The sequence below is a fragment of the Strix uralensis genome, chromosome 3, assembly GCF_047716275.1.
Source record: "Strix uralensis isolate ZFMK-TIS-50842 chromosome 3, bStrUra1, whole genome shotgun sequence".
NCBI classification, from domain to species: Eukaryota; Metazoa; Chordata; class Aves; order Strigiformes; family Strigidae; genus Strix; species Strix uralensis.
The window spans coordinates 107,680,665-107,707,582 of NC_133974.1; the positions used below are offsets into that span (position 1 = coordinate 107,680,665).

The following is a 26,918-nucleotide window of genomic DNA, read 5'->3' on the forward strand; positions in this document are numbered from 1 at the left end:
GTAACCCTAACCCTAAACCCTAACCGTAAATTGTAACCCTAACTCCTAACCCTAACCCTAAGCCCCCCTTAACCCTAACCCCTAACCCTAACCCTAGATCTAAACCTTAAAACCAAACCATAACCCTAAACCTAACCCTATGCCCCTAACCGTAACCCTAACCCTAAACTCTAACCCTAAATGCTAACCCTAACTCTTAACATTAACCCTAACTCCTAACCCTAACCCCTAACCCTAAACCTACATCTAACCCTTAAAACCTAACCATAACCCTAAACCTAACCCTATGCCCCTAACCGTAACCCTAACCATAAACCGTAACCCTAAACGCTAACCCTAACTCCTAACCCTAACCCTAACCTCTAACCCTAACCCTAGACCTAACGCTTTAAACCTAACCATAACCCTAAACCTAACCATATGCCCCTAACCGTAACTCTAACCCTAAACCCTAACCCTAAACACTAGCCCTAACTCCTAACCCTAACCTTAAGCCCCCGTTAACGCTAATCCCTAACCCTAACCCTAGATCTAAACCTTAAAACCAAACCATAACCGTAAACCTAACCCTATGCCCCTAACTGTAACCCTAACCCTAAACCCTAACCCTAAATTGTAACCCTAACTCCTAACCCTAACCCTAAGCCCCCCTTAACCCTAACCCCTAACCCTAACCCTAGATCTAAACCTTAAAACCAAACCATAACCGTAAACCTAACCCTATGCCCCTAACCGTAACCCTAACCCTAAACTCTAACCCTAAACGCTAACCCTAACTCCTAACCCTAACTCCTAACCCTAACTCCTAACCCTAACCCTAAACCAAAACCCCCCCTTACCCTAACCCCTACCCTAACCCTAGACCTAACCCTTAAAACCTAACCATAACCCCAAAGGTAACCCTATGCCCCTAACCATAACCCTAACCCTAAACCCTAACCCTAAACGCTGTCAAGCAGGAATATTTGATATCTTTAATTAAGATCAGCATCTTTCAGCATAACGGGATCAATACCTGGGCCAGCTGTTGAGGGAAGGCAAAAGACCCTAACCATGGCAGCAAGCGAGTCACTCAAGACTGGCCTTTTCAGGTACACCAGAGAAGCCCAGGAGCAATGAACCAAAAATGAGTGATTATCTAAAGTGACAAAGGGAGGCAGAAAGAAAGATTGGGACAACAAGTTTCTTTCTAATCACTTTCTGCCTTTGAGGTGGTATGATCACCTCACACCTGTGGGAAATGGAAGAGAAATACTGCCTTTTCCAGCAGCTCTGTACTGGTCTACATCAGATGACTCACAGATCCTCGGCAGAGAAAAATCTTGTCTAGCTGGGCAATGTGTTACTCGTGTTGCTATCCACAGCTCCCATTCCTGTGCTTGAAGACCTCAGCCACTTCTTGGCATGCTGTATGCCCTTGGATGGATGATACAGCCTGGGTTCCCTTAGGTTGAAACACGAAGTATATTTTTAGTACATTGCAGATGATCTGTAGACATTTAGCACTTTCTGTGGTGCTCAGACCCACTCAGTCAGGGAACAGAGTCACCAGCAGACTCTGCTCTAGCTGTGAGTGGTGGGTGGTAACACAGTTAAAGTCTCTTTTAGTCCCAGGGAATAAGCAGTGCCCAAGTATACCTTTCAGGTCATTACGACAGTCTCATTTCCTTGCATGTTTCTCATGGATGAGGTCACATTGCTATTCTCCTCTGGTGTTGTCCAACTCTGGAACTGAGGAAGAAAATTACAACACAAAACTCAAATCGGGGGATTTTTTGAAGAACTTGAAGTAGCACATAATAAAAATGCTAATAATATGTTGCAATCCAGTTCTCCTTCAATCAGATGGTTTTGCACCAAGAGGAAGCTGTTGCAGATGCCCTGCAACTTGGTTAGTGTAATATCTAGGCATGAGAGGACATCCCAGAACAAACTGTTCTGCTCCAACTTCCCTAGAGACCGATTAACTCTGACAGCTCTTTTCTTTTGGGCTGAGATAATTTAATAATTCAAACAGTATTATTACACTTTCATCTGTTCCTGGTCTTCCCTTTTCTAGACCTCGGTGATGTGAGGTGTAGGAATCAGGGTAAAGAACAAACCCAGACTGGTGGACAAGACCTGATCCCACTTTTTATAACAACTCCCTATCCTTGACACGTTGTTCCCTACTGCAGTAGCTGTGATGAGAGACTGGCGACTGGTACGGGTGACCTTCAAAAGGATTAGCCAGAGATGTGTGACTGCCAGTGAATAACTCTATTCATTTATTATGCGTGATGAACAGTAAATCATTCTAGTAAGATACTTTTTCATTCATTCGTTGCTTGAGAATGATTAGCAGCAAATAGCTCTTAAAAGCTTTTCCAGTGGAGCTGAGAAAAATACACACAGGGAGAGCCAAAAACTTTGTCCCATTCACTTGTGGTCAGCTCACATCAATAGAGTTGGCCAAATGTTGAGAAAAATGGTGTGTGAGCACGTATCTGTGTGAGCATACACAGATGTCCTTTCATCCTAACTCTTATATCTTCTGGTCTCCTGACCATGCCCATGCTACTACTGGAGACAGCATTTGCCCAGTTTTTTGTTCAGATGGAGCAATGGTTACTCTTTGAATAATAGAGTTCCTGTGTAAACTAACATTACTACAGATAAAATGGAGCATTTCCCTTACCCAGATGGATAGCCAATGGATGCCAGTGCTAAGATTACTTCTACATCTATCTGTCACTGTGGACACCAATGATTTATCAGAACTAGCAGGCTTAAGACGCTGCTTAATACAAGGAGCTGCAATTTCCAGCTACCCACCCACAGATGTAAATACCATACCAGAGACCCTGAATCAAGGTGTAAATGAACATCCCCTGTCATACGCCCATGTGTTCACCTCTTCCCCCATGGATATGAGAGATATTCCTGTGTCATGTTCACCAATGTGGTACGAATGCACCAAATGGCTGGAGCATGGCTAAACTGGATGCAGCTTGGCTAAATGGATCAAGGACCAGTGTGTGCCGAGACTGTTGCATGGGATGCTGCCCTTATACGTGTGAGACCCCTGCTCAAGTCCTTGCCATCCAATTTGGAGTGGAACCTTACCTTCAAACACTGGCTGCAGAAAAGGCGACTCTCATGTTAAGGAGGCATGATGGCCTAGCAGCTATTCTACCAGGCATAACTCTGGAGACCTTGCTGATCTTCCCTTTCCTATGACCCTGAGCAACTCCATCTATCCACCTGTTCCCACTCAACTTCACCATTACTTCTACTTTATTTTTTAGGTAGTGACTGCTTCCAGGTTCATCCCAAAGGAACTCTTCTCTCCCTCTGTAGGCATGACTGAAATTCAAATAATAGTAAATTAATTTCTCTTTTCAACTGTACTCCAAGTCAAAAGAGGTCATGTGTACATAGACACAAACAGAAAACCAGTGGGGTTATTTACTTCAGATGATAATACTGTATTTCACAGCCCCATTCTCCAGCAGCAAAATCGTTGGCATTTTGCTCAACATCATATGACTCTTGAGTAGTGAGGACTCAGTGCATCTCCAGTTGGACTTAACAAAATAATTAACTGTTATTCAGCACAAAGAGAAAGTCATGAGATTGCAAAGAGCAGTGCTAAGAATGCAGCTACATGGAAGAAGAGCAGCTCTCTCTGAGCTGATGATTAACTACCCATATAGCTAAGGCACTGGCTACAGCACTGTATCATTTTCTGTCTATTCACAGCTGCTCTTGGCCAGTAAGAACTGGTATGAAGCACAGGCTCCAGATTAGCTTATATTCATGCAGAGCTAACAATTACCTTTGGTTTTGACTGTTGCAGGGAACTCCACAGCTTCCTTCCTGATCTGCACTCATATTTTCCAACCCTCAAAAATGTCATGCAGGCATAGAAATAAATTCACAGTGGGAAGGAGTAGGTAGAAATCTCACATCTTTCATGGGTCGAAGGGATTTCTTGGAGTAACAGCTATTTTCCTAATTTACATCTTTTTTCCATGTAACCTTACCATTCCTCCCTCTTTCCTCCTGAAATCTATGCTGCACAGTTCTTCTCCCAACAGCCATAATGTTTATAAATCATTCACAAGAAGTAGCTACAAGGAATGACTAAAGTTTCAACTTTTAAAAAGGGCTTACAGTGCTATCCCTTCAAATGTGCAGTGGATTTGGGGCTCCCAAGGCTTCACCAGTACCATTGACAGGGCTCCAAATCACACCGTGCCCTTTCTGCATGGCAGCTTCAAGGCCACTGAACGCCCACAAAGACTACTCCTTCGCAAAGACAACCTGCGACAAGCTCAGGTTTTTCTGCTGGGTCTTCCCACACAGCACTAACTAGTAATTCCCACTGACAACAATCAAACTTCTTATGTGAGTAATCACATATTAATTTGAGAGAAAAAGGATATTTCATCATTCAAATCAGGAGCAGCCATAGCCTTCTAATTAAAGAGGCAGTTTGTTTTCTTTGCATATGAGCATGCAGATATCTCAGAGACTAACAACTGGTCTTATCTATACTTCAGTGCTGGAAAAGCACAAGAAAAATGCATGCCATTCTGGACACTGAAACAAAGAAATCTGGCTTTATGTGCAGAATAACCACAAACGGTACATGACTGATTGATTACACATCATCATACGACAAGCCTGCAGCTAATGAAGCATAATGCTGAATCGACAAACATGGAATGAACTCCATTAAATAGCCTATAATAAACATTTTGTTCCAAAGAAGTTTTCTAGACTCTTTTAAAAGCCAAAAAAATCACAGTAATATTTAATACCTGGACTGCTACGACATAATTAATGAACCCTCAAAAACTTAACAACTGTTGAAATAAAAAGAAAAAAAATATAGTTGGGCCAGGCAAGTCTCATTGTCTGGAGCAGACAGGACTCCCTTGTCTCAAAATAACCCCGGCTCTTCCTTCTTTGCAAGATGAACTATGAAAGGCTGTACAAGACCATCCCACCCTGGCTATGTCAGAAGCTCCCTCCTGGGGCAGGAAGAGCAATGCCAGCCACGGGTGAGGTGGAGGCTCTAGCTCCAGCCTTTTCTCAGCTGTTTTCCACCACGCTGGGGGACAACACAAACAGCCACTTCCAAGCGGCTGAAGTAAATGGCTCAGCTGGCAAATCGATCCACTTCAAAACCTGGCAAAGATTTAAACGCAGCAGTACAGAACATGGCACACGGAGGAGACGGACAGCACCGAATATAGTGTTAACCAGTCTGCGGAAGATGGGCCACCACCCCACAGACTCCAGGAGCACCTGGTCTGTGCCAAGCCATGCATGTTTACTTTAGCTGGAAACCCAAGCACTGGCTGTCTACTGTCCTCACTAGGACACTGTATGCTACTTTTGCCCCAGTGTTACCAACAATGATCATTTTCATGGATCATTTTCCCTCTTTGGACAAAAGTACAATTTCCTCAATATCAGTCAAATGCTTTTCAATCCTGAGACATGCAATCACAAGTTTTTGAAGGCAGGCAGACCATCAAGTCTGAAAAAAACACTAATTTTTTTGAGCACTGACAGACTCCAAGAATCATGCTAACTCTGAAGCAAGAACGCTCATGGACATATTACACAAGTGAAGGAGAAAAATCAAAGTATTTTCTTCTTCCGCAGCATCTCACATCCTGATGTATCAAAGCACTTCACAGCCCAGTGATCTTTCCAATGCACCCATGAGGTTTGCAAATATTATGCCCATCTGAGATGGAAAAGCTGAGAAATGCAGACTATATTTCTACCTATTAGAAATTACTTCTCTCAACCACTATGAAAGAATATGTTATTTTGAGTTTTGAAACGGAAAGTGTGAAGAAATGTTCACCAGAACTCTCATTTTCCACAGATAAGGTAAAAATGCTTCGAACAGCTGAGCTTTATGATACCTTTAAAAAAATGATGGTACTCCCACAAAACACATTTGCAGGATTAGGCATTTCAAGCAGAGGCACCTTTTTTGTTTTCCTTTCAGAAATGTTCCCTGGGATGCTTTTTTCGTTGTTTATGTTGGAGTTGGAGTGACTATTTTTGCAGGTGCTCAAACAGTAAATATCTCCCTTGACTCTCCCAACTTTTGAAAATCTCAGTAATAATTATAAAGGATAGAATGAAAGAAGTGAGTCGTTGTTCTTTCTCTAGCCAGTGAGAATCACTAAGACAGAAACGTGTGATGTGTGGTCCCAGCTGCAAATGGGCAGCTGGACCTTTAAAGACCCGTTTGCCAACCTCATTTTGTACCTCCACCTTCCTGCCACATCACCAGCGCCCTCTTTTGCCCCAGAAGACAAATGCTCACCTTCATATCTTTGAAATTAGCTAGCGTAGAAGGAAATAAATTAAAACATGAAAACTTGAATGTGTGATTGACAGAAATCCATTCATCCAACTCTAATGGCTGCTCTTAGAAAGCAGGGGTGTCAAAGAAAGAACTGCTTTCAGAGGATCTCTGTTCATACCAGATTGTACAGACCATGCTGAGGTAAACATCTACATTTCTGCATGTCACTATCAGACCTGATAAAACTCATTCCTATGGAAAGTCTTCTCTATCATAAAATGGTGGCAGCTAGTAAAATATTTCTGTTTCTTTGGGGTTATCCTACACTGCAGTTTTGGTAGCACCAGTCTGTCGGTGCGTTCTTCCCATTATTACCATTAATAAAAGAGCACAAGGTCATTATGTTCCAGTAACTGTGTTGACTGTGTAATAGTAGGTTGTCATGGCTCAATGTGATGGGAAGTCACTCTGGAAATCTTGCATGACCTTTCACCCTCATGTTATAAAGAATATCATCGCTGTTTGCCTCCATTTATGCTGATCACTTCATATAGCAGCATTTCCACCAAAGAGGGCGGTTAGAAAGAAAGAAGGCATACAGAAAGAAAGGAAGGAGAAAGCATGTTTGCATACACATAATTTCTCGTGAATCTCTATTAACCCAAAGACGACAATCCTGAGGATCAGAAACAGTGGAAAAGTAAATTTCTACTAAAATGTACAATACCTATTTAACACAGCCCACCTGAAATAATTTCAGCTACATTTTTAACTGTAGGAGCCAAGTTAAAATACTTTGGCTGGACTGGCTTTATTAGGAGGTTATGAATTAAATTGAGAATGAATGCTTTAGTAGAGGTTTTCTGGCATCAAAGAACTAGCTGCAATAAGCTTTCTTGGCCTAAGCTGAATTATTAATGTTGATTATATAAGAGTACCATTCACCTTTCAAATGCTGAGGGTAATTAGGAGTCACTCAGCAGAATGGCTGGGGAGAAATCACTCGAACAACTTTCTTATGCAGCTCCTTTGAAAGAGAAAGAAAATTTAAACCCTGCAAGAAGGGCTGCTCTGCTAATATGCATGTTTTCAGCAGATTTCAAAAAGACAAAAAAAAATATTTTCTCAAAAATTACATTTGTAGTTAAACGTTCGCATTTGAAATAGGATGTGTTTTCAGCATTAGAAAGGAAATGGAGACGTCGTTCTGAATGCTTAACGATACACTGAGGTGCATGCTTTTAATAAAATCTCATTTTGCTAACATCATTCTGCTGAGAAAGATGTGTTGAATAACGCCAGAGAGCCACTGAACCAACGCCACAGTATTACATCATCGATATTAAATATTCTTCTTTGTGCATTCACGGCATGTTTCCACACATTTGATGCATGAGAAGTGAAAACGGCAGTGAGCTAAAGCACCTCAGTGTTCCCTTCAGCATTAATCAAGCTTCCAGGATGTTAAATGCCTGCAGGGTTACATCCCTGACCCAGCCAAAACAATGCCACCAAACTTTATCTCACACAGGCAGGAGGTATCACCCAGCACCTGATGCAGGGAACTCATGCAGCAGTCACGCACAGGGCAATTAGAGGCAGATTTTAGGTATGCTCATTTCCCAGACAATGTTTCTCTTAATCCCTGAAAGATGAAAAAGGACAGCAAAAAACAAAATGTAGATATTAAAGAACTGCTTGCTTTTAAAACAACCCCAAACGATCAGTACTTCAAATAAAATGGAAGTCGGGGCCTGACTCTGAGCCTGCCTCACCCTGCTGGTGGAGCCAGCAAAGCCAGCTGTGCTCGTCACTGGGATGCATTTTGGGGACCAAAAAAGCCCCCAAAAGCCAGCCCCACACCTGCTACCTACAGTCTTATATCTCTCTGCTTTTTCCTCAGCCCCTGTGCCTTTCTCCTCTCTCTACCCAACTCCCCTCTCCCTTTTGATTAATCTCAGCTCAGCTGAGCTCTGCTCTAACAGCCTCACCTTAGCCTCTTCATCTGCCTCCCTATGTCTCTCTCCCTTCTCACCCCAGTCACTTTGTGACTGTTTTGAACATAGGGAGAACACATTACCCACCTGCATGCAGACACCACTCAAGTCATTCCAGGTGTGAAGAGCAACTGAAAACAGCAAAACCTTTGAAGAACTTGGGGACAACATGCAGTATCCCACTTTCCCATGAACTGGAAGGAATCTGCTGCCAAAAGCTACTTTTAGTTTTTTTCTGTTTCTTGCCATCAGTGTTTCATAGCTGTTTCTGCTTCTTTTCCTTATTTTTCTGTTCTCACTCTTACTTCTCTCCCTCCTTCATGCACAACCCAGACCAAAACCTAGCAAAGCCTTCTTCCCAAAGGGTATCATCTTTGGTTTTGTTTCTGGCACCGTTCTTTGCATCTTTTTGCTTGGGGGCCTCCATCATCTGCCTCCTGCTACAGAGGTTTTGTATGGGTGCTTTCAACTACTTTCACCATAGGGCAGAGGCTGCCTTGCCATGGTGGGCAGTGTTCAACCCAACTGACTGCAGTGGGTCTGGAGAAAAAGCAACCTCTCAACTTCAGAAGAGAGAAAAATATATTAAAGGCTTGTGAGACATTTATTTTGTACGAATTTTCTTACTGTATTTGAGGGGCTTTTTTTTAACAAAGAGTGAGCCTTGCCATGAAGCAGAGATCAGTTTGCAGTTAGTGTATGTAGGGAAGCCCAAGCTGGTCAGCTCTACTTTGTTCATCCAACTCCTCTGAGGTGCAGGAAAAGGAAGACGTCTCCCAACTACCTCCAGAACAAGGGCACAGAAGTGATAGATAGCAGGGATGGGAGGCGCAGGCAGGAAAGAGGAAGAGGGCCTTGGTTTACATTTTTTTTATGTAAACATTCTTTAGGAAAAAAAGAAAGAGGCACAACATATTTGGACACTCTCCTGCTTTCCCTGCCTTTACAAAATTCTGTTTCTTCACGCAACTGTTTGTGCCAAAAAAATCAGCCCACTGAGCACAGGGTCTCTGGATGGGGTAAATCTGAATGTGGCTCCTGTTGCTGCCAGTCACGCCTTGACAGAAGGATTATACATACAGTAACTGATCCCTCAGGACTTCATCGCCTGGCTCCTTCACCAGCAGAACAGCGAGACACATAATACACACTTGCCATGTGATACTTTAACAAATCTTTTGCCATCTACATCTTCATAGGCTTCACCTCAGCCACCTGGGCTCATGTGTGTGAGAGTGACAAGTTAGAGGCTCTCCAGCATCAAATGTACAACTTCCCTGCAAATCAGTGGGATCTGAGCAATGTAACACTGTCCCTTTCCCTCCGATACAAACCAAGTATTCCTGTTTCCTTCACAGGACAAAAAAAGCACATTTGCACTTACCAGGTCAATGCTACCCTAGAGGGACAGAGCAGGACTTAGGGTAAAACTCTGAACCTAAATTTCAGTTGCACAGAGAAATGGATGCCTCATTCCCACCCTGATTTGAAGAGTCTTCCATGTCTTTAATGGGCCAACCTGAAATCCCCATTCAAACTACTTCTGAATCCTGAGGCAGTTAATTTTCCCTCTGGTTTGAAGAGAGGGAGTTTAGGAGTGGGTTTGGGTGAACAGGAGAAGAGGCTTGTTCGTCACATTTGCGGGAGGAGAAGGGTATTGTTTGTCTACAGAAAAAGCAAGCAAGCAAACAAATGAACACAGTCTTTCTTTCGGAAGATCAGATAGACTATGAGATTAATAAAAGGAAAACACAAAAGCAGGACTCCAGAGGGACACCTAGGCTAGCAGTCAGTGCAGAAACAGGCCTGGAAAGGCTGTCTGTCCTTTCTGCAGCAGCAGCCTTGAGCAGACATGCAGCACACAGAAAGCAGCAGCGTGGTTATTAGGCAGTTAAGCCAGTCACACATATAGAGCCAGAATATGCAGCTCAGCCTGAGCTCCTTGTTAACTTGAACTTGTTTGCAGGACCAAGGACACATAACCTAGCTGATGATGCTGCTGCTTTCGTAGTGATGTCCTTGTAATTTGACTAGCTTACCCTAGCAGATAATAAATTAGGTGACATGCTAACCGAGTACATGCGTATGGAGAATAGCTTCACACTTGCTAACATCAGTGATGGCTCTGGCAGGTTAGCAATGCCTTCGCTGTGGAAACTAACTGTATACCATCTACTGAAGGGCAGGAAAAACATTCAAGTTCTCCCAGCTTTTACAGCACGAGATTGCCTACAGGGAGCAAGTTTCACTTTCCTTATTATGCCACACAAATGTACTACCTTCCTTGGGGGAACACTCAGGCTGATGTCATCAAGCAGAAGGAAAGTCATCAGGAAGGGCACAGCTCCAGGTGTGTGTTCTACCAGAGCAGCTGCGGAACACTCTGCCCCTCTTACAAAACCAGCCTTCAAGTCCTTCCCATCCTCCCCTCCATGCACTGGAAATTGTAACTGCTCAGGAAAAGGATGATTTGAACCCTTAATTCATCAGTTTATCCTGTGAACATTTTCCACTGGTTCATTTTAAAATGTCACTCTCTATAGAAGAACTAATACAGACGGCAACATAATGTCTCTGGTCCTATCCACTCTCAAAATATTATTGAAACCCCTTTTGGCCCCAGATGCTACAGAGCAGGGGACATGGGTGCACGGTGCATCTCTGCATATCCACCCAGGCTCTGTGGGCAGAGGGGTGGCAGCAAGCACTGGCCAGATGGCAGACTCAGGACTGCCTGAGGCACATCCCTGTGATCTCTCCTAGGTCAGCTTCTTGTAAAAGGGGATGAGGTAATCAAAGTGCCCATATTCACATTGCCTAAGCACTCAGATAAGACAGTTTGGAGTATGGAATATCCAATTTCTTGTTTCTTAGCACACATTTTGAATATGTCAGAGATGCTACATAACCCAGAAATAATTTGGAAACTGAGGCACGGGGCAATTACACAACCAAATGCAACTGGCAAGCAACTTAACAGCCAGCAACATCTCCACGCTTCCACCAAGCAACTCAGGAGAGCAATCAAAAACAGCATTACCCAAGAGCCAAACACCAAACAGCTCTAAAAAGCAAAGAAAAAAAGAAAGAACAAAGCATGCCACAAGCAGCAGGCGACCTTGTTCCACTTAACAAATCTCTCAAAAATGCTGTTAGATGGGATTTTACAAGACAAACCAAAACATCCTTGTGAATGATTCCACTGTCAGTAAAGGCCAGATGTAAGGGCTAGAAAAACAGGGATCAACTGCATCAGTGCTGTTATCCCCCTTACTTCACTATGGCACAGCAAAGAGTATTCCCTTTATGTTCACACAGTGACTGGAACATGCCAAGCACCCGCTGAATGCTGGGTGTGCTCTGCGATGCTTCAGACGCAGCAGCGGGCCCAGAGCTCCCTCTCAATCACAGCCCTCAGAGGTGGCAAGGTGCTGCCCATCAGCCCATCCCCACAGAGCCAAAGGAAGAAACCGCACCTGCTTGTGAATGAGAGATCGTGTGTCTGAGGGCAGGGGGTCCTTGCTGCACCCCACAGACCCTACATGGCCTGAAGCAAATCATTTTTCCACCTCCACCTTCCCACTTGATCTGCTCAGATTGTGAGTTCTGTGGCCTAAGGTCTTCCTCTTTAGACTTGGCATCAAAGTAATAGTTTCTACATGAAGCAGGATTTATATTTGTATAACCTGCATGGCGTAATTGGAGAGCTTTGCCAGTAACTTTTCCTTTGTCGGTCAGGGCTGGGAGAGGACTCCCAGCAAAGGACACATATATAACTGATCTTTATAAGCATGCATGTATAACTAGAGCTGATTGAAACTTGTCTCAGCAGGCAAGGATTTACTGTGCATTCGTACCAAGACTGTAGAAAAATATGGTTGCACTTTGAAAAAGTGTTCCCTTTTACCTTGGGCAGACCAATGATATGTGTTTCATCTTGATAAGGAAACCCTGTTCTCATTTGGGACATTGCTTTTTGAACGTAGTACTAATGTCGGTGATGAAAATGCTCCTTAATAAATAATTGGCATTATTGGGCAAGTGTAGCATTTGATGTCCTTAGATCTTTCCATAGATAGACATAAATGCTATAGATGAATCCGACTGCACTGATCATTCACAGTTCACGATTACCCTCTTCAGGGTCAGTACTTATCCTGTCTTCAGCTCCTCCCTGTGTACAACCACATTATAAAAATCAAGTGCTGGCTGTGAAATTTCCAAGTTGAAACTGTTTTCTCTGCCTCCCTTGCTAAAAAAAGCCCCAGTGCTTCCACAGTTTCTTGCAGACTCTTTGTGAATCCTAAGAAACAAACGGTATCCAGATTTATGTGTTTTCATTTTCCTGTTCCAAGTTCAGACACAGCTTTGCCAAAGCGCTCCTTCCCACAGAAGGTAAATCCAAAGTGTGAGTTGTATGCTCCCCAGTGGTTGTTAATAAATTTAATCGGCAATAATTGTCCAAAACAGATGCTTGCAAAGATCAAATTACTTTTGGCTTCATCTCTCTGCCTGAGAATACTGTTTTATAACAGGCAGTTGCAGTGCAAATGACAGTAGTTGTCTATAGTTGTTGTCGTCTATGTTAACGTACCAAGACATACTTGATAAGTCAGTGCTGCTGGTTAGGTGAGGAAACACTCACGTGCTTCTCATTACTGTGCAATCTAATCAATATATAATTGCCTCACTACACAAATCTGCATTTAAGTAAGTAATAGTATGAATGCCAATAAGCTCCTTTCTCTCATGCTCACTCAGAATGGCTTTCTAGAAAGAGATTAGATTCTGCTACATTTGCAGGAAAGAATGGATTTAATGTGGTGAAGTGTTGTCCTCAAAATAGCTAACAAGGTAAATAAACTCCAACTTTCTCTTGCTCTTCTGCCTGAGTGATTTAAAAGCCTTCCTTCTGGAGCATGGCATCCCTCCACTGCCACCAACCTCAGCTCAGCACTTTTGCTGAGTGCACGCTTGCATGCCACAGCTTGGTTTGGGTGTTCATCTGAGGTCTGTGAATTTCTGGCTGTACTCATTTCCGTTCACTATCTTTCTTCTCCCTTGTCTCACAGTGGGGATTTCCCCACTTTAAAATGAACATCATTAGAGGGAGAAAGTAAAGTCTCTTCCTTCACAGCCCCCTCACCCAGGAGTCAGTAGCAGGTTAACTGCATGTACTGCACCACTCCATCTTCCAGAAAGTTTTGGGCCCTCTTCTCCTGCAACAGGAACAAATTGGATTGACAGGGTCTGATGGCCAAGCAGCTTTCCTGCTTTCAGTCACCGTCCCTGACGGCAAACAAAGCTCAGTGAATATGAGGCAGGTAAACAGCCATGAAAATGAGCGAAGCAGACGTGGCCTCCAGAGCTCCTGCAATGCCTGTCTCTTTTTGCCTTTGCTTCAAGAGATGGACACCTCAATCTGAGGCAAACTCTTTCAGATCTGAGGATTCAAATATTACTATGGCTTTTGCTCACACCTATCTTCAGCTGCAGGAAATGATGAGCCACAAGAAGAAAGGAGTCTGGAGATCTACTCTGGGCTATGGTCTGCTGCACCACCACTCCAGCATAGTAGTAACAAACCCAAACCAGCAAGTAAGGCTAAACTGAAATGATTAAACCAGATAATGGATAAAGGGCCTGGATTAATTTGTCCACCTGCATGGTAGAATTTCACACAGCTCTTGTCTGAGTAGAGCCAGAACTATTACTCCCCTCCCCTTCATGGCATTTTAGCTCCTGAAAAAAAAATCTGAAAGTTGATCCTGGAAATAAGAAACAGGTTCACTACAAAAGGAAGAAGTTGTACTTGTCAGTGAAGCTTTGCAAGGAAGGTGAAACAAATGCTAGTAATTTTTGAAAACCAAGATGAAACACATATCATTGGCCTGTCCAAGGTTAAAGGAAACAGAGTAACATACATTTTTCAAAGTGCAGTCACATTTTTCCACAATACCTGAGTGCAGTATGTATTGATTTCTGATTTCAGCATCTAAGGCCCCCTGCAACCAAGAACTTGATCAGTCTGGAAGGAGAGCTTTAAATGAATATCTACCTTCAACCACCACCACATAGATACAAGATGGACAGATGCCAAGTCATCTGTTTCCCATGGAAGAAGAATATAATAGTTTCCACTATTGACTCCCACCTAACTTTCAGATTCTAAAATAAGTAGGGAAATTTCCTGGAGTTTCAAAACTCTTCACATGACAGTTTAGGGCAGCTCAGATATTTGAAATTCTTCTTTAACATGCTAATCTACCCATTGGTTCAAATCCATGTCTCTGCATTAATTTACTCATAAGATGATAGTGCCTCCCACAACACCATTTCCCATCCTAAAACTTCCAATGCTGCCCTCAAACTGTTCCTGTCAAAATATCTCATGGTGGAGAAGCATAAACCACTAAAAGCAAAGTCTCACTGACTTCCTTACATCACCTTACTGACACGGTGGCATCCTCAACACCTCAGCACACAGGTAGTGAAACATTTGACAGCATGGCATCCTTGCAAGGTAGATCCAGTGAGTATGTGCTTCTGCTTATTGAGTTACCAAGATGAGCTAGTGTCCCATGTTGGAATCAAAACCTGGTGTTAGATACCTTTGGGTTATGCCTCTATGTGATTTCAAGATGCAGTTATTACATCATTGCCTACCTGAGATGCTATTTGAAATCACTTGTAGTCTGTGAGTGCGGTGACCTACCAGGAGCAGTTGGCACAGTGTGAGCCCCCAAACATGGAATATTAAACCACCATTAGATTATGCAGGTGCTAGCAAGCTTCCACAGGTTAAAGGAAAGTCCTGATATCCTTTAAAATCCATCACTTGAGTGGTATCTGGAGCCCACAAGACAATCTCTGTGGAAAAGCACCTATCAGTTGTCATTAGAGTTGCTCACAACTTAACAGACACGGAAGTGACAAGCACTGAATAAAAGCATTTTTAAATACATATCTTCTGCTTTAGTCAGGATTTATTGCAGACATTATACATGATTGCTCCAGTTTTCCTTTAGAGAACCATCACTATGAATTAGCATCCAAGAGCCCCCTTCATACCAAATGTTTAGTTGGCAAGAGTTAATAATTGAATGAAATCATTTCTATACTTAAGGGGGCAGAATATAGATCTTCAGACAGATAGTGGTCAGGGTGACTCACTGTGCTATTTCTCCTCCTTCCCTAACCCCTCTCCCTTCCTTTTCTTCGTTCACATACTAGGTTACTCACAGTCTATAGCTAGCTGAGAGAAAAAAAGCCATGGAAAATAAGAAGATTTGCTCCTCTTTATCTTCCCCCATTGCAATAATGACTGCCTGAGTAAAAATCAAAGGTAAGGACTGAAATGAGCCTGAATCTGAGTCTGTTTGGAGGGCAGGACCCAGCTGAATATTAAAATCTCTCTGCTGGAAGATGACTGCTGATGTGCACAAGAAACAGGAGGACGATGACCTTGTACCTTCACAGTCTGCTTTCTCCTATGGCACAGGAAAAAGCAATTATAAATATAGTTTCAAAGAGTACAACCTATTGGTCTTGCAACTTGTTTTCTGGGTACAGAGCCTTTCACAGATTTCAGATGTCCTTTACTGTCTAAATTACGTCTGCCATTTTATTTGCACTAGAGTATGCTACAGAAACCTGAAAACATAGACACTCTTTAACAGAACAAACACCTTAAAAGTTCTTAATTTCTTTGTTCTCTCTATACATAAACTTCAGATAACTCTACCCAAAACATTTAAGATGGCCCATTAACACAAAGAATTCAATTTACTTCAGTGAAATTTTGATAAGGCCTGGCCAATGGAAAACCATATTACTGTTAACTTAAATGAAATAGGTTTTTCAATATTATTATAGACCACTGACTCCATAGTCACAACAATATGCCACCCCAAACTTTTATTTTGGGATAAATCTTTTGCTGGCCTTTTCTCTTGGGGTTCCAAGCCTGTGTCATACTGAAGACAATTTTAAGTTTCAAGAATAAAATACCTCTAATTGATGTTCTTGTTCAGGTCTGTTCAAAACAGTGGAATAATTAGCTTCATATACCAGTTGTGCTCCCTGGCCATAGCTCACCTTCACAATTCAGTTCAACATATTTTACTTAAATTCCAGCGCTCCTTCCAAAAGAGAGAAACTCTTTTTTTATAGGATGCTTATTAATTTAACTGTGCTGTCTGAAATTGGTATGATCATTTTTATTCTCTCCAAGACCTTCACCACACTAAAAGCTAGAGCAGTCCTGATTTTGGACTGTCATTGCCTGAACACATATTGGTAGAAAGGGTAAATGGATCATGAAGAACCATGTGTTAATTACTTCAGAAATCAATATGCTCAACTTGAATATCCCCAAGCAAAGATTGTCCTTTGCTACGTCAAACCACAGATATTTTGTGCTCACTTGCTTTTTCCCCAGTTCTGAATTCACCACAGACTTATTCCTCTTCTATGTCAGTTGTGGTTCTGATCATATTGTCCTGAAAGCTTAGATGCAATAAATATTGGGGCAAATGGACCCACTGGCACTGGAACAGTTTGCGGATTAGTCTGACAAATCAGCTGCTTTAGCTCCAAACGGGAATTTTTTTTTTTTTTTAATGGAGTTTTCTTAGCTGCTGTAGCACAACTGCTACAGTCCTAGCCAGACAGCATTGCACACAATACCTACCGTGGGTTTTTTATTCCTCCTGCACAATTCTTCTCTGCTGCAAGGACACTTGACATTTAAGTTCAGGTAGGGGAAAAGCAAATGTTAACATTTTGAGGCATCCTGTGAAACAGTATGTCCCCTTGTATCTTCACCAGAAGAGTTTATTTTCACCATAACCACAGTACCTAATGTACACCTGGTTTAAGACTCAGCCAGGAACCAAATTAAACTGACTTATTTTAGGTCACAACAGTATAATCAGCATCCTTACTTTATTTCTTGCTCCTCCATGAAGCACAGATGCTTTTTCCTTCCAAAGCCTGTGATAAGTTTAAAACCATTTACTTTTCAAAGTGTATCTTCACGGAACAATGTGTTAGAGACAAACTCTTCATGGAAATTATCTCAGAGAAGCTCAGTTAGTCTCTTTGGTCACAGATGGTACATCCTTCATCAGGTCCAAGCATTAGAGGACATGCTATAAAACAGCTACTCAGGCATTACTCCCTGTCTCCTGGACACTAGGCTTTTGGATAACTTTCATTTTGCTGTTCTTGTAATGGAATAATCAAGGCCATCTCCTGGAAGCGATACACCCGCCCATGGCCATGGTAGGACATGAACCTGCGCTTGCCAGCTGGCCAGGAGGACATCATCTCTCCACTTAAAGAAACCAAAAAGTATTGTGCTTCCCGCAGTGCACATGGATCCTTGTTCTGCCATGCTGTGTCCATAGCTACGCCAAATCATTTCATCACAGTGGGCAGCTGAGCAAACGACAGCAACTCAGGGGCTTTGTCAAATGGCCGGTTCACTCATGCACTTGACCAAATTACAAAGACTTCCCCGCCATTACTGGGATGAGCAAAAACGAGGTCTCATATCAAATTATTTTAATCTCCATGTACAGGAATAAAAACTATGTGATACGCTGTTAAGCACAGGAGAACATTTATCATGCCATAACTGTAAATGCCATGTTGGTTTTGTATCACTGTGCGCCTCATTATTGGAGCAAATGAGGCTCGGGTGACATTGGCTGCCACATTCCAGCTGCTTTTTGAAGCGCCTCCACCTGTTGTTTTGCCCTTCTCAGACCCCAAGCAGTTACATTTAATGAATCTTTGTCGTACCAATGGAAGATCATTGTTGAACAGCTTCTGTCACACATACAATGTTCTCAGGATTTACATCATTTTTACTCAACAGCTCCTAGGGTTGGGCTGTAAGAAGCCTGCCCTCCCTTGGGTTCCTATGTGGCAACCAAAAATAAGTAAATAAATAGAAGAAGAGAGAAACATGGCTTTCCCAGGGTCCAAAATAACATCAAGAATGCATCCTGAATGACTCCATCCTCTGCCCACAAGTGGAAGAGCCACAGTCTCTCTCCTCACCTTACCTGTAATTGTTGAACACGTGCTCCACTCTTCCTGGCTATAGCTCTCAGGAAAGTGTTTTCTGTCCTTGGAAGACAATCAGAGCCCACAGGCATCATCCCACAGCATGTTACATGCTGGCACCACAAGCCAGACTTCATTTTAGGTCACTGCCTTCTGCTGCAGAGCAGGATGCCACCTCCCTGGAGCTGGTCTACAGAGTATGTATGGGGGCACAGCAATGGGGATTTGCCTTTATGTCAATTGTACAGCAATGTTTCAAGGACTCCTTAGCCAAAATGACTTGCCTTCAAAGATACAGGTCTCTGAAGGAGAGACATCACTTTTGGAGAACAGCTATAAAAAAAAATAAGCTTTACAACCTTCTCATTGTGTTTCACCCATCTCATCCTACAACTGCCCCAGCTATAATACATTTCTGTTTCTCCTTCACCTCTCTGGCTATTGTTTTACTACCATGTCTGTCATTGCAGCTTTCAACAGATGCTGCTGTAATCTTATCGCTGTAAAGTCCCATTAACTTCAACAAATAACTTATCTCCCTTAAGATGCTCAAAGGCCTGTCTTTGGTCACTTTCTTTTCTGCTTAAATGCATCATTAGAATTTATTGCAAAATATCTGGACATTCCCTCATCTGATTTCTTCCTTCATGGTTCTGTTTTAGTTCACACTGTAGCTTTTCTGTTCTTTTTATTTATTTGCAACTTTGGTTAATTGTCTGTTTGGTTTTCCTTCAAAACAAATGTCATAGATTCATAGAAATGTCAGTTGGAGGGAACTTGTGGTCTCTAGTCCAGCCCCACACTTGGACCAACTCTATCTACCACTAGTGCTAGACCAGGTCACCCATGACTTCGTCCAGCCACACCATGAAAACCTCCCCAGAGGCTTTTCACATTGTCTTGGGGTAACGTGACAGTGCTGCACATCCCTCCTGGCCTTCTAATCTCATCCCAACCGCCATCTCCAGAGCTGCAGCAGCTTTGGCTGAAACAAAGGGCTCTGAGGTTCACTCCTGGCACATGGAGAAGGGCACCATCAGCACTGCCCCAGGAGTGGACACAAGAGGCACCAAGTACCTTGCCCATCTTGTGCACAGTGCACAGGCATCCCAGCAACCGAGAAGCTATGCAATTGCTTGCCTCAAGGGGCCGCATGATCCAAGTCACAACAGAAAACCTCTACAAAAAGGGCCTAGAGTTCCCACTGCACCCAACTCTGCTATCTGTGATCCAAATGAATGTCAGCTCATTCCCACAGCAACTCTCTTCAGGGAAAAAATATTTCTCAGCAGAAACAGGGCTGATACAAAGAGGGTCATCACCAGCAATCAGGGAATTTTGTGGCCATTCAGCTGGCTATTTTAAATTCAGCTGATCACAGGTCTGCCAGGAGCCAAGGGAAAGGAAAAGGGAAGACTGAAAAAGATATACACCCAAATGTCCTCTGGACCCAAGCATGCCCCCCCTCAAAATCCTGCACTCCTTAGAAGGTCTGAGGAGAAAAAAGGAGGAGAGCAGGAGCAGGCAGGCCAAAGTCTGCAGTGTGACAGGGCTAAGGAAGGGCACTGGGAATCAAGACTACTGTCTATTTTTCATATAGCCAGGAGAAGAAAAATAATTCTTCACATATATTAGCAGAAGGTACAGAAATGCATACACACATTGCTGTGGAGACTGGTGATCCACTGAATACACCTACAAGGCCAACACAAAGACTGCAAGGGCCACTGGCCCAGCACAACTATACAGCCTACAAGAACATTAATGCGAGGGGCTCTGAGAAAACCAGTGAAGCTCATCAGTGAAAGAATTGTTAGGGAAGTTTAACAGTGTTATACTGAATGCCGGTACATTTTACAGAATGCTTTGTGAGCCATTTGCTTCGTTAAAGCAGGCAAGCTCTAACAGCAGGGTAACAACTGTATAAAATGTGTGAAAGCCAGCAAAATCATTCCAATAAAAGTGAAGCAAATAACACATGGTGTAAGAGCAAGCAAGAAAATTATTTTACTTATGAGAAAAATTAAGAAAGGCTCTGTGGGGATTGTATGCATGATCCCAGAAATGACTGGAAACAAACAATGAAACAAGTTCATTCCTGATACTGTTCCAAAGGAGACAGTGAGGAAAAAAATGCACTGGGGAAAAATTTGGCCCTGTTGGAGTATTTACATGGACAGTGCAAATATTTTGATCAATAGCTAAGAGAAACATGTTGAAAAGGGAGGTGCGAATTAACTCTAAAATGTGGAATGTCTCTTTTAGTAAAGAAGATGCACATTGCTAACCTTAAGAAACCAAACCTTAAGTGATTTCCAAACATTATGTGAATACCCAATAAGTGATACATCTCAGCCTCCTCATTTTAAATCACTACCATGTAACTGAAACTATATTAACTTAATGTGAATGACCCTTAATTTACACTGATATAAATGAGAGCTGGTCACATATAAAAGATAAAGAATCAAGCTCTTTATCTCTGAACTATACAATGGAGAAGGCTGGAAAAAGTCAACTTCTAATCTGAAAAGCTGAGTCAGGCTGATTAACATCCCTTTATGAAAAAAAAACATTTCTTCCTGCTGGAACAACCGAGGTCAGATTAACCTTATAGAAGCAAGCTGCCTGCTGAGATGCAATCCAAGTGAAAGTTGTTCTTCATAGATTTCTTTCTGTTTCTAACCTAAAACTCAGAGCAGGTTCCAGACAAGTGAGTTGTGCTGGGAAAATAAGAAAGAAAAGACTGTTTGGAAGCTTCCAAAAATGGACAAATTAAGACTTTTTGCCTGGTGGTGATCCACAAGTGAATTATTTCAATGGTGTTTTATGGAGTTTATAAAGTTGTTATACAACTGCAAGCATAGTTACTATTATGGATGGTGGGATCTGCGAATGAACCTAAAGGAAATTGGCCACTTGAATCCCATGGCATTAATCTAGCCTTGGACAGGAAGTCCTTCTGCTCCTTGGGATTCAACAGCCATTTCTACCAGATGTCTACAGCTAAGCCCACATGATTACCATCATTCCTCTCCTCTGCTCAGTCTTAATATACCATTGGAAGAGGTAGATTTTTACCCTCTTTCGGTGCAATAACAAAGCACAGTGGATTGCTAAATTCAAAGTAATAGGATGTGATTTGCCATGAAACGCAGATCACTTCAGTTAACATTTATGAATTGCTTTCAAACGGTTGGATGACAGAGGCTGGGGAAATTGATGCCAGGAGGTACAGAGCAGAGCTGCCGCTTGTGTTTCCTCCCATAAGACTGTTGTTTGCACACACCAAAACTACTCTGTGAACCAAACCAACACAGCAGCAAGTGCAGGATTTGCTTCCCCACCACGCTGCTGCTCCGAAGCAACACGCTACTGTCAGCTCAGCTGATGAATGGCTCTTGCTTAGGGCTGCAGTCAAACACACAGCCCAGGGTCAAGCACTGTCAGTAAAGAAGGGTATTGTATTACTGCTAAATCAAAGCTGGAGAAGCAGGCCCTCATCATCCACATCATTCTATTGACAGCTGGCTTTGTCTAGACCGCTTGAAGGCAATTCCTGAGCGTTTTTCAGGAGGTGGTTCACTCCAAAGGCTGCTTCCCCAAAAGCAAGAGGGATAAGGTGACATCAGCAGTTGTTCTCTTCCTTACATTGTACCCCAAAACACCTCCAGCAAGCCTGGAGCCCCTAAACACTCCAAGGGTCCCTCATGCTACATCCACCTCCTGTTTGCTGCTGTAAGCACACCACTGTGGGAGTCTGTGACACACACTATTTCAGACTATTTGACCTGAATCTCCCATACACGCACACACAGAATGGTAATTATGTCCTAGGGTCACAGGGACAGATATTAACCTTGGAGATGACACAATCCCCACTCAGCATTTTCTGGAATTTCATGGTAATTCCACTTTGTAGAAGTTTTATGTGTTCTTGAAATTTGTTTTCACTTTGGTTAAAAATAGCCACTAAACAGAAAAGCCCAGCATTTTGAAGTTTCCATCAAAGGGTAAATCCTAGACCTGGAGTCATCTGTGTGACCTGCTGCTTCAGAGCCTGGGGCTCTGGGGCCGGGTGCCTCTGACTGGGGGAGTTGGTGCACTGGGAGCTGCAGCCTCCCACCAGCCTGCAACCCCTGCACGGTGATGGGAGACACCCACCCAGTTTTCCCAGAACCATTTTCTGTGATGGACCATTTAGTAGAAAGATTTTATTTCAATTCATTCCCCTTCCTGATGTTAATAAAAAGCAAAAGTTGTGTCAGAAGCTTCTGGACCAACTCCAGCGATGAAAGAAATTGCAAATCTCAAAGTATCTGTGTCTGAATACTTGGTATCACCCCTTCCAAAAAAAACCCCAAACCCACAACCCTACTGATAAGCCTACCTTGTTACAACATGAGGGATATCCCCCCCCCTTGGTCTGTATGGGGGTTATAATGCAGAACATTTAGAGTCACGTGGCTCTGCCACTGTATAGTTACACATAGTCATTATTTGGGAGATTACCAAGAGCTCAGACTGGGGAAAAGATCCAGTCCCCTTTAAAAATATCTGTTTCAGCAAGTTCTTATTATTAGTTTTCTTTAGAATTCTTTCCACTATTTTACTGCTGTTTCCATTATTTTTATGAACTGCATTATTTTCAGAATGTTCATTCCTCAGAACCACACAAAGCATCTTCCCTTTCAGAGCATCACAAATTCACTTATTCCTGCAATTAATTCCCCCTAGACAAGCAGCTAAATGTCCCAATTCTGACAAAAGTGAGGAACAGGCCAAGCCAAACATGGCAGAGATGCCCATGAGGAGAAATTTGCCCTAAGTGCCTTCAGGAAACACAAAGCAGGTGGACACAGCATGCCCAAATAAGACCATGCTCATGAAGGGGCAATGTGTAGATGTGGCAGTGGCACAGGTGGTGCTGGAAGCCAGGCCAAAGTACAGACCCATTTAATTTCAAGGAGGATCAAAGGTGTCTCTTTTTGACAAGGTCCTTAGTACTTTTGTCTCCTTTGTTAGTGATAGAAGTTAGGCACAGTTTAAAAAAGCCCAAGATGACAGAGGATATATCAGCATAAAGGTCAGTTTAGATGGAAAAATATTATTCTCAATTTAGCTGCAAAGTTTTCCACTCAAGAAGCACAGCATAAAGCCTCCCACCTAACCTTTCTCTATTAAAAAATGGCTTTGGAGTCTTTTGTCTGCATGCCAAGCAAAACAAACTCCAGGAGCTGATTTTTTTCATAAATCATGATAGCATCACTCTGCAGAAAAGAAAAGCAGCTTGGGAATTTCAAGGCTTATCAAAAACAACTGTGTCCAGAGCTCAGTCCTGGGGAGAGACATGAAAGCCAAACCCAGGTCTGCAAACAGAGGTGGCGAGAGATTCCCGGTCATTAATCATTCACAACAAAGCATCATATTTTAAGTGAGAGGCAATTGCAGCCACAGTCTCAGGTTTACCTCGCCTCTTAAACTGTAGATTGCACAGATCAATCTTACGAGGTGTGCAGAGGGTAAAGTGCCTGATTTCAGTTTTACAGATGCTTTCTATAGGGTTGAACAGGTAAGTCAAAGAGGCCAATTTCTACAATAAATTTAATATTGATTTTGTACAGCAAGTGTATATTCCTAGTGAGTTTATGGGTAGAGCTGTAGCAATAACAGATTTCTTAGTTTATGAAAGATGTGAGAAAATGGCATTTCAGCTCCAACTAGAAAAAAATCTAGCTGCATTTTAAAAGTTGCTGAAGACGTTTAAGTGAACCATATTTAAGATCAAATAAAACGCTTACTTTTTATGAAAGTGAAAGGTTGCATTCCAGTCATTTAAAAATATTTTTAACATCTATGTCACATTGAAGAATATCGCAAAACAAGCCATTTCCAACTTAATCCAAATATTTTGTTTTGAAACTATAAGAGGATTTTTTTTCCTTGAACCTCTACAGTGTTTTCTAAACACAACACACACCAAACTTAGAAAATATACATATCTGAGCATTACCAAATCTGCTATCCTTACTTTCTCCTCTCCAAGAAACTTTCTTAAGGCTTTGACTCCCATGACATCCAAGCATCTCACCACACACAATGCTCAGCATCCCTCTCTTACAGGAGGAAGAAATGTAAAAGGAGGCCCAGTTACATGGAATTAATTTGCCCAAGATCAGCCAGAAAAAACAAAACAGACTATAGCACCTAGTCTGTCCCATGTTACGAAGCATTAGCCTTCACTGATCAAAAAGCTTTGCCTTACAGTATACAATGACCTTATGAAAGTTTGGTTGTTTTTTTGTTTTTTTTTTGATAAACCTCATGTCATATGTGCTGGTGGAGATCAGGAAGACAGGCTGGGAGTCTGTATACTGGACATCTTTGTGGCTAAGGATTTCCAGAGGATTCTACAACTAAAGTAAGTTTAGAAAATGAAGAGAAGTTGAGATCTGGGCACCTGAATTTATTTGTTTTCTAGAGCTTTCCCACAAGCACACAGAGCAAGCTCCAAACCCTTGACAAACCACCTCCCTGGGCAGCCCATTCCAACACCTAACAACCCATTCTGTAAAGAAATGCTTCCTAATATCCAGTCTAAACCTTCCCTGGTGCAACTTGAGACCATTACCTCTTGTTCTATCACTTGTTACTTGGTTAAAGAGACTCATCCCCAGTTCTCTGCAACCTCCTTTCAGGTAGTTGTAGAGGGCGATGAGGTCTCCCCTCAGCCTCCTCTTCTCCAGACTAAACAACCCCAGTTCCCTCCCTGGAGGTGTTTAAGAGTCAGGTCGACATAGCGCTGAGGGATATGGTGCAGTTGGGAACTGTTAATGTTGGGTTGATGGTTGGACTGGATGATCTTCAAGGTCTTTTCCAACCTAGACAATTCTGCGATTCTGTAAAAAAAAACAAAAACAAAAACAAACAAACAAAAAACCACAAAAAAACCCCATCACAGTGAATTGCTGGGTTGCAGGTGTTTTAATGCACCTTAACCACATCCATGGGCTTCAAGTAGGAGCTTGAAAACATGGCCACAAGGATCTTACTGCAATTACCTGTCCCAGTTGTCTAAAGTCTGGTACTATGGGCACAAGGGCAGAAATCATAACACAGTGCCAATGATTTTTATGGTTGCTTTCATCTCACCACTTCTTTTTGTGAGTTTTTTCAATGTAGCTATTAAAAAAAAGGCAGGAAAATAAGTGAACTGAAACCATGACAAGTCTGGTGTTTAAGCCCTTCTGAAGGTCTGTGGCATAGTTCACAGGGGATTGGTTCTGTTGCCCCATTGTTCAGCTGCAATTTTTAGGAGAAGTTTCATGGGGTGAGCCCAGACTTATGGGTAGGGCTTGATCACAAGCCTCCCAAGCACAGCGAGCAGTCCCTTGCCCTGCGCAACACAGCACTGGCTCCGGCAGGAGCAGGGTTGACGTAAAGCACCAGTCAGCAAGCAGGGCTGGGAACTGCCAGCTGAATTTGCTAGAACAGTCATGGAACAGGAACAAGCCATGATGCAAACAGCTGAACTCATTTTTTTTTCATTTGAGCCCATTTTCAGACTGCTTCAAAAAAAATATTCCCTGCTCATTTCATGACAAACCAGCCAAGTTTACTCCAAAATGACTCACTCTGTCACTGAGGGAGAAGGTACGATCTGCCACATGTGTCAGAGAAGGCCTATGAGGTAATTTAATTCTCTCACCATATGAAATCTATTATTTCTTCATATAATGAAAAAGCAAGGAGGTAGGTGGCAATCCCCAGATGGACACAAAAATGAAAAAAGCTCTGGTGGATTGCTAATCATGTTTTGAAAAAACAAATGCATTTCAATCATGGTGAATATTTCTTTGTATGGAAAGTAGGTTTTTCTCATCTGCAGCATCCGCATAACATTTGGCAATAACAGCATAAGCCAGAATTTGTATATGAGTATCTCATTTCTGATGCTGACATTTCATGATGAATTGAGTTACCCAGGAAATTCAGGTGCCATAAGCAGCCACATATAGCATATCTTTTGCTTCATATGTAGTCCCATTACTCTTTGGTACACGTCCAGATCATATGAAATACAATCTTGCTCACCAAGTTTTCTGGACCCTCAGCATTTGAATTAAGCACTCACAGATGTTCCCTTTGCTCTCTACTTCTTTATGCATGACGGATCCCCCGCACTGCAGGCTCTCCGCTGAGGTACAGTTGTTTTCTCACTTCGAACGGAATTTCAGAAACCATTTCACTTTGTCTGTGGAATTTTCCATCTGAGTGTTGTTATTTATTTGCATTGTCACCACACACCAGAGGCCAGTTATTAGCAAGGGTCCTACAGTAAAGGTTCTGATGAAACTTATATGGTCCCCACTACAAGTTTCTCAGAGGGCTGTGACAAAGCAGAACCCAGCATTTTTTATTTTTAATTACCTCAAGCTAAAAAGAGAGAGTGAAAAAGGAAGCCTAAATAGGGAGGAACCAGAACTGAGGACTTGTCTGGTGAATCAGTAGGGTCAATGCCATAGTTT

At 42.4% G+C, this 26,918-nt stretch overlaps 1 long non-coding RNA gene across 1 annotated transcript in view; it reads right to left on the reverse strand.

Moving 5' to 3' along the window:
- The window catches only part of LOC141941881 (uncharacterized), a 33,168-nt gene extending 7,739 nt beyond the window's left edge, over positions 1 to 25,429 (reverse strand). The window contains exons 1-2 of the long non-coding RNA XR_012628461.1: positions 25,022 to 25,429; positions 1,639 to 1,731 (exon numbers count right to left, since the gene is read on the reverse strand). This is a non-coding gene — a long non-coding RNA (uncharacterized LOC141941881). The remainder of the gene's footprint in view (positions 1 to 1,638; positions 1,732 to 25,021) is intronic.
- Between the last annotated feature and the right edge of the window lie 1,489 nt (positions 25,430 to 26,918).